Genomic DNA, 8,656 nt, shown 5'->3' with positions numbered 1-8,656 from the left:
TTACTGGAACTCCAGTATATTATGCTGGAGTTCCAGCATACTTATTCTGGAACTCCAGTATAATATGCTGGAGTTCAAGTATACTTATGTTGGAACTCCAGCATAATATACTGGCGTATTTTCCGGGTTTTGAACAGTGTTTTCGCTCAGATTTATCTTTACATGAAAAGTGGCTAAATTTCGATTACTTTTAAAATTGGGCTATTTTTGAACGACCAGTTGTAAATCTGGCTATTTTTTAATTTCTGCCCTTTTCCAAATTTTTTTACTTCCTTAATCAGAACCCTTATCCCTTGAAGCACATCAAGGAAGTTGTGTGGCTCAATTCCTTATAAATTACCCTGCTTTCACTTCCAAATATGTCAGATATAATTTATCCTCTAGAGAAGAACATCAACAGTTAGCTTGTCCCGTCTAGTATTTGAATCATCCTGTGTTTCCGTGAAGATAACTATATGTAATCTATGTATTGGGAAAAATTAAGTTCATGTATAGAATTAATTATGAGGTGACATGTCATGACACGTGGTATGGTAAAGGAATGACAGTTGGCGAAGAATAGTTGAAGAGGCACGAGCTTTGGCAGGCACGAGCAGAGATCCAAGAACACAAGAAAGGATAGGTGCTCGAACCTCTTGGTATTCTAAAGATGCATCAGAAGAATGAACCTAAATAGCAAAAGGGGGTATAGATACGTATTATTGGTGATTAATAGGCATTAATTACGGAAAATGTTATGGAATTTGTATGGAATCAGTTATGATTACCAATTATAACATTACATTAAATGTCATTAATTGTCCATAATGACTCCATTATGAAAAGAGAAAAATGTATTACTTAGAAATAGCTATAAAAGTTGAAGATTGAACATTAGTAAGGACACGAAATACTATTGGAATATACTGATTTACTTTTCTTTCTATTTAGTTATTATTTACGTCAATTATTCCTATTTCTTATTTACGTCAATTATTCCTATTTCTACTTGATTATCATTAACCCGAGTTATAAAAATAAGTTTTGACCGAAATCCCTATTTTTGGTTAAACAAATTGGTTCCGTTTGTGTAGATTATACTGACCTAAACAAAGCTTGTCCTAAAGATTCTTTTTCATTACCGCGTATAGATCAACTAATTGATGCTACTGCAGGACATGAATTGTTAAGTTTTTTAGATGCATATTCAGGATATAATCAAATCAAAATGGATCCCCTAGATGAGGAAAAACTTCATTTATAACAGACAGGGGGACTTACTGTTACAAAGTAATGCTATTTGGCATCAAAAACGCTGGAGCCACATATCAAAGGTTGGTGACCAAAATGTTTCAAGAGCATTTAGGAAAAACCATGGAAGTCTACTTAGATGATAAGTCAAGTCACAACAAGCAAGGGATCATATTCAACACCTGTCTGATACATTTCAGATTCTCCGTAAATTTAACATGAGGCTAAATCCCGAGAAATGTGCATTTGGCATTTCATCAAGTAAGTTTTTGGCATTTCTTGTTTCTAACCGTGGCATTGAAGTAAATCCCGCGCAGATTAAAGCTATTAAGGAAATTCCTGATATACTTACAAGTAAAAAATAGGTACAGAGACTGATAGGAAGAATATCAGCGTTGGGAAGATTTATTTCCAAATCATCAGAAAAGTGCTTTAGATTTTTTTCAGCTCTAAAAAATTAGGATCAGTTCGAATGGTCAGAACAATGTCAGCAAGCGCTCAAAAATTTGAAAGTATACTTGTCAAATCCACCGTTGCTTGCGTAACCAAAAGATGGGAAGAAATTACTTATCTACCTTGCTGTTTCAGAAGTAGCGGCGAGTGCCATTTAGTTCGTGAAGACTAAGGTAAATAGTCTCCAATTTACTATGTTAACAAGACATTATTAGATGTTGAGAGTCGGTATCCTCATCTAGAAAAACTTGCACTTGCATTAATTATGGCATCTAGGAAATTAAGACCTTATTTTCAATGCCACCATATCTCTGGAGTAACTGCCTATCCCCTACGTAATATATCACATAAACACGAGTTATTAGGTAGGTTAGCCAAGTGGGCCATAGAACTGAGTGAATATGACATTACATATCAACCTAGAATTGCAATAAAGTCATAGGTATTGGCAGATTTTGTGGTCGATTTTAGCCAAGGGATGCAACTAGAAGCAGAAAAAGAACTACAAGTATTCAACGCGTCTAATCCGGGAACTTGGATTTTATTCACTGATGGTTCATCAAATGTAAAAGGGGCAGGTCTAGAAATTATTTTGGTACCACCTACGGGTGAAAAAATACGACAAGCCATAAAATGTCACCTTGTTACTAACAATGAGGCAGAGTATGAAGCTATGATTGCAGGTTTAGAACTGGAACGCGAGCTTGGCATAGAACAGGTTGTAATCAAAAGTCATTCGCAACTCGTAGTTAACCAAATACTGGGGATTTATACAACAGAGAGGCAAGAATGCAACAATACCTGGAAAAGGCACATGATCTAGTTAGGCAATTCCAAACCTGGAAAGTTGTGCAGATACTAAGAGAAGAAAATGTCGAGGCAGACGCCCTAGCTAATCTTGCATCTGCAGCAGAAGTGACAAAAGATGAAAATGCTTCTGTAATTCATTTATTTCATTCAGTACTTGATCAAGACAAAAACAAGGTAAATTTCAATAATTTAACTTGGGATTGGAGGAACAAGATTGTCACTTTTTTGCAGTATGGAATTGTCCCTGAAAATAAGAAAAAGGCTTAAGCACTTCGCAAAAAAGTCGTTCAGTACTGTTTAAAGCAAGACAATATTTATCGTAAAATATTCGGTGGTCCCCTAGGAAGATGCCTCGGACCTTCTCAAATAAAGTATGTGATGAGAGAAATACACGAGGGACATTGTGGAAATCACGCAGGAGGAAGATCCTTAGTGAAAACCATGATTAGAGTCGGCTATTATTGGCCCAAAATGGAAGAAGATGCTGAAAATTTTGTGGCTAAATGTGACAAGTGCCAAAGATATGGTAACAATATGCATAGATCTGTAGAATTATTACATTCGGTCATTGCACCATGGCCTTTTATGAAGTGGGGTATGGACATCGTGGGACCACTACCGCTAGCCAAAGGCAAGGTAAGATTTTTGCTAGCACTCACTGATTACTTTACTAAGTGGGTAGAAGCAGGTGCTTTTAAACATGTACGAGAAAAAGAGGTCAGAGATTTCATTTGGCGAAACATCATATGCCGATTCGGTGTACCAAAGGAAATCATATGTGATAACGGCCCACAATTTATAGGTGCACAAATTACAGAATTTTTTCAAAGTTGGCAAATTAAAAGGATTACTTCAATGCCTTACCATCCGGTGGGTAATGGATAAGCTGAATCAACGAATAAAGTCATTATCAACAATTTGAAGAAAAGGTTGGAGGAATCCAAAGGCAATTGGCCAGAGGTGTTACCTAGTGTTTTGTGGGCTTACCGAACAACTGCAAAAACGTACGGGGGAAACACCGTTCTCACTTGTATATGGAGCTAAAGCCTTGATCCCAGTCGAGATAGGGGAGCCAAACACGAGATATACACAAGCAACTGAGGAGTCAAACGAAGAATAAATGCGAATAAACCTAGATTTACTTGAAGAAAGAAGGGAAGCTGCACTAATAAGGATGGCAGCGCAAAAACAAGTTATGGAACGATACTATAATCAGAAAGCTCATCTCAGATACTTCAAGATTGGGGATTTCATACTCAATAAGGTTTTCCAATCAACAAGAGCAGCTAATGCGGGAAAGTTAAGTCCAACTTGGGAAGGACCTTATAAGATTCACGGTATCGCAGGAAAAGGAGCATACGAGCTGGAAACAATGGATGGAAAGATTCTACCTTCACATTGGAATGTTGTTCATCTGAAGAGATACTATTTCTAAGGAAAGGAAATATCCACGGGCAGGTACCCTCATTTTAAAATTTTATTTTTGAATTGTTAAATTTTACTAATGATTTTAGATGATAGGCAAAAAGCTAACCCGCACTGAGTGATGAATCACGACCTGTAAGACACGTGGAAAAAATATAAATTTCCGGTCTAGGGTTACAACTATTCTGATAGAAATTTAAATGGGTTAAGTAGTCTTCATCTAAAATCGTACCTCCGAGTCCGGTATATTTTTCCTTTTTAGGAAAAAGATCGCATGGAAGGAGTAATCAAGTGCTCGAGATTTCATACTTCAAAGCTCAAACACTTGAGGGACTATATAATATACATAGGACATATATATAAAGAAGGCAAAGAAGATTGAATGCAAGTTAAATGCAAGTCAAGCCCAAAAGTCTACTCATCAAATATATCAAGTGCAGAGCAAAGACACGAGCCAATAACACAAGCTAGTCAAAAACCCTTCATATAGATTTCAAAATCTTATGATGTCTAGGTTAAAGGCAAGGTTTAGTCATGGGTATAAAAAACCCTTGGATTTTATTTCCTTTTTTGCAAATCTATTGTAATAAAAACAGTTACGAAAAGTTATAGAAGATATTTAAATACATGTAAGATGTTACTTAAACTTGACAAAGTTCAGATGAAAATTTTATCAAAGTTATTTCAAGAAACATATGTGTTCCTATTTCTTTTTCGTATATTTACACTATTATGAAGTTGAGATGTATTCTTCATTAATTATCGAGTATAAAAGGGCCCTCTTTTATAAATTCATATTTGATCAGATATCCATGAAGTTAAAAACCATTTTTTAAAACAAAAAATGCAAAAGGGTAAGACAAAAACCCACGAATTAACAAACAAAACCTTAAATATAAAGGCAAAAAAGAGCAAAACAGAAGCTCAAGATAATTAAGTCAAACAAAAACTTCATAGTATTAAGTTTAGACTAAGTATGACCTTAGTCCTAAACTGATTGTCATTTATACAAAATGCCCCGAAAAGGTCTGGGGACTTGACATTTCCAAAAAACCAAACCCCCAAATGGGACCAGGGGTAAAACCACCAAGAAAAAAAAGGGAATTACACTTCACAAACTTTCACTAAGGGACAAAAGAATGATCTAAAGCAGTATCATTAGCAGCAGAAGGTTCGGGTTGACTTGAAGGAGCTGGGGCATTCACCGTACCCATATCATCTTCAACATGCTCAGGAGTGTCAGCCATGGGAGATTGAAAATCTTGGCCTTGCTGAGTTTTTTCAATAGTCTCCTTTATCTTGGCTAATTCAGCATCCAAGTTGAAACCCTTTTGGCTAGCCTCCACAAGGGTATCGTGGCGTGTGTTTAAAATAGCCCAACTGACTTCAATAGTAGTCTTGTCCTTAAGAATCTCATAATCTCTCTCCCACTGATCAATCTCGTTTCTGAGCTTTTTATTCTCAGCCAAGGCAGTATCATAAGAAGATTGCAGAAGAGCAAGTGAACTTTCGAAAGAACTGACCTTATCAGAAGACTCACAGAGATCTTCTTGGGTCTGAGTAAGTGGTTGCACGAGTTCGCCGGCGTAAACCTCTTTCTCGCTTAGCAAAGCCTTCAACCTTCTAATTTCCTCACTAGCCTTAGAGAGTTGCTCAGAAAATGATGTCTCGAGGAGATTTTTGTCCTTATCAGCTTGATTTGAGGAAGCCTTCTCAACTGCTAACTCTGAAGTCAAAACCTTCAACTGTTGTTCTAAGGTTCACTTGCTTTCTTCTAACATTTCCATATCAAGTTGAATGTTTTCGTATTATTCTTTCCAGTTGTCCGCTTCAATCTGATAATCATGCATTAACTGCTACGTATGAGAAACCCTCTTCATCATCTCTGTGCCAACAAGATTGATCTAAAAAAAGAAGAGAAAAGGGTAAGAACTTTAATAAAAGGATAGAATAAAGTGTGAAAAGTAACAAATACCTTTAGTGATGATTGCACTATGTCATTCATCCAAGTCAAAGAGTTGTGACTCTCGAGCTTGGATTTCTCAACTGGATCGATCAGAGGTTTCAACCACACGTTAGCTCGACCTGACTTTCTCAAAAGGTTATCATCGGTAGGAACGTCAATGATAATCTGCTTCATTGCTCCACTTCCACTCGAGGAACCAACCTCAGTATGAGGGACAATAATAGGGGGAATTGTGGAAGAAGTCATAACAGCTTGGGACGGAGCAGCAACGGTAGCAGTCACAACTAGTAAAGAGCGCGTCACAGGAATAGGCATGATAAAAGAGGCAAGGGGTACTTCATCAGAAACTAAACCCAAATTATCACTATCAAACCCACAAGAAAAAAGCTGATCATCAGAATCATGAGCTGTCGCAGGAGTATCATCATCAAGCTCACCAAAGTGGCTTCAACATGCTTGGCTATGGGAATAGAACGGGGAGGAGTTGTTTCATCATCTGAAAAGATGCGTTTCTGGCTCGCGGCCTTTTAATCAAGGAACCTCCATCTTGTTCTTCCTCTTCTTCAGAATCTTGGGTCGTATCAGCCTTCTTTTTCGATGAAGAACCCAAGATTATCTCTTAAGCTCTTTCCAAAGAAACTCTAGAAGCTACGACAGCATCAGCACTAATACCTCGAATGGGAAATCTTAATATAAAGAAGGATCAAAACAAATTCTAAAGAAAGGGTGAATAAAAGTATGAAGAAGAGATGAGAAAAGCCTTTACCATGAGTTTTCACCTTCCAACCAAACCTATGCGACAGTTTTTTCCAAGATCTATCTTCCATTGGAGCAACATTCAATAACTTTCCTACCCAACCACGGAAATTGGGAATCTCGTCAACAATTCTCATGGTTGCTAGAAAAGAGGAAAAAGTTAAATGGTAGCGGGAAAAATAAAGGGAAAAGATAGAAAAAGTTGTAAAAGGAAAACTTACGTGCAAAATTTCACTTCTCAGGAAATGGAACATTTTCTTCACCCACTAAACAAACAGTGGGGGCAGCAACAAACCTGGTATACCAACCACAATCCTTATCATCCTCTGGACTAACTAACACTCTCTTACTTCTCGCTACTAAAGTAAAAATTCCATGACGGAAAAGTTTAGGGGAGTAAAGATGAATCAAATGGAAGAAAGTAAAAGAAATATTAGCCATATTGGTTAAATGCCTTAAGCATGCAATATCCCTCCATACAATGGGGCCAATCTGTCCTAAACAAACGTCGAAAAAATAACAGAATTCGACGATAACAGGATCAATGGGAGGTTTAAAATTCAGCGAAAAGGGTATGTATACACAAAAGAAAACCCGGTCAAGTAAGATGTAATCCTTTGGTTAGCATTGGGAATTATAATGGGAAAATCATGTCTCCAGTGGCAATCCCTACGAACAACAGAGATCAGACCTTCAGTGATTTGAGATGGGTAAATATCAGCACGATCTAAAGAAGACATAGAAGAAACTTGGTTTCTGATCGACTCTCTATCAGTGTAAAAAGATAGTTCGGTAGGAAAAATTTCATCTACCAAAGGCTCACGAAGGGGTTCATTAGAATCTTTACTTCTAGATGAAGATCTATGGGAAAGAGAACCTCTAGTTCTAGAAGGTGGAGTAGAACTCACAGGAGGTATAGAAGAGCCTCGTATCGATGAAGACCCTAAACTACGAAGTCTTCCTCCTTTTCTGCTTCTAAGAGGAGCAAGAGGAAGGCCATCAACAATAGGGACTTTTGAGGGTTAGGGTTTGAAGAAGACATAGTAGTACGAGAAAGAAGAAAACAAGAAGTGAATATTCTAAACTTTTTATGAGAAAAACAAAGACGAAAACTATATTTATACTCAGAAGCAACCGTCAAAGGAAAAGGTGTAATGATGGAAACGTCAAGATGGAAGATGTCACTTCGTAATTGATGAAGCCGTAAAAAAGCCCTAAAAGACGCTGAAAAGTTGCAGAACCAATCAGAAGATGTCACGCATCACGAGCATTAAATAGAATTGACATATGAAGCGTTAGTTCCAGAAAAAGAATAATGGCAGCAAATATTCCCGGTTAAATGGGATCCACTTCCCAAATATTCTATTGATAAATAAATGGCAAGTGGGAGGACTATCTGCATTGGAAAAAATTAAGTTCATGTATAGAATTAATTATGAGGTGACATGTCATGACACGTGGTCTGGTAAAGGAATGGCAGTTGGCGAAGAATAGTTGAAGAGGCACGAGTTTTGGCAGGCACGAGCAGAGATCCAAGAAAACAAGAAGGGATAGGTGCTCGAACCTCTTGGTATTCTGAAGACGCATCAGAAGAATGAACCTAAATAGCAAAAGGGGTATAGATACGTATTATTGGTGATTAATAGGCATTAATTACAGAAAATGTTATGGAATCGGTATTGGATCAGTTATGATTACCAATTATAACGTTACATTAAATGCCATTAATTGTCCATAATGACTCCATTATGAAAGGAGAAAAACTATTACTTAGAAATAGCTATAAAAAGTGAAGATTGAACATTTGTAAGGACACAAAATACTATTGGAATATACTGATTTACTTTGCTTTCTATTTATTTATGTCAATTATTCCTATTTCTACTTGATTATTAGTAAACCGAGTTCTTCTAAAAATAAACTTTGACTGAAATCCCTATTTTTGGTTAAACAATCTATCAATGGCTTAGTTTCTATTTCCAATCCTTTCATAAAACATGTCTATCTTCCTTATGA

This window comes from Nicotiana sylvestris, chromosome 6, assembly GCF_000393655.2.
Source record: "Nicotiana sylvestris chromosome 6, ASM39365v2, whole genome shotgun sequence".
Lineage (NCBI taxonomy): Eukaryota > Viridiplantae > Streptophyta > Magnoliopsida > Solanales > Solanaceae > Nicotiana > Nicotiana sylvestris.
Note: the sequence above shows the minus strand (reverse complement) of the source record.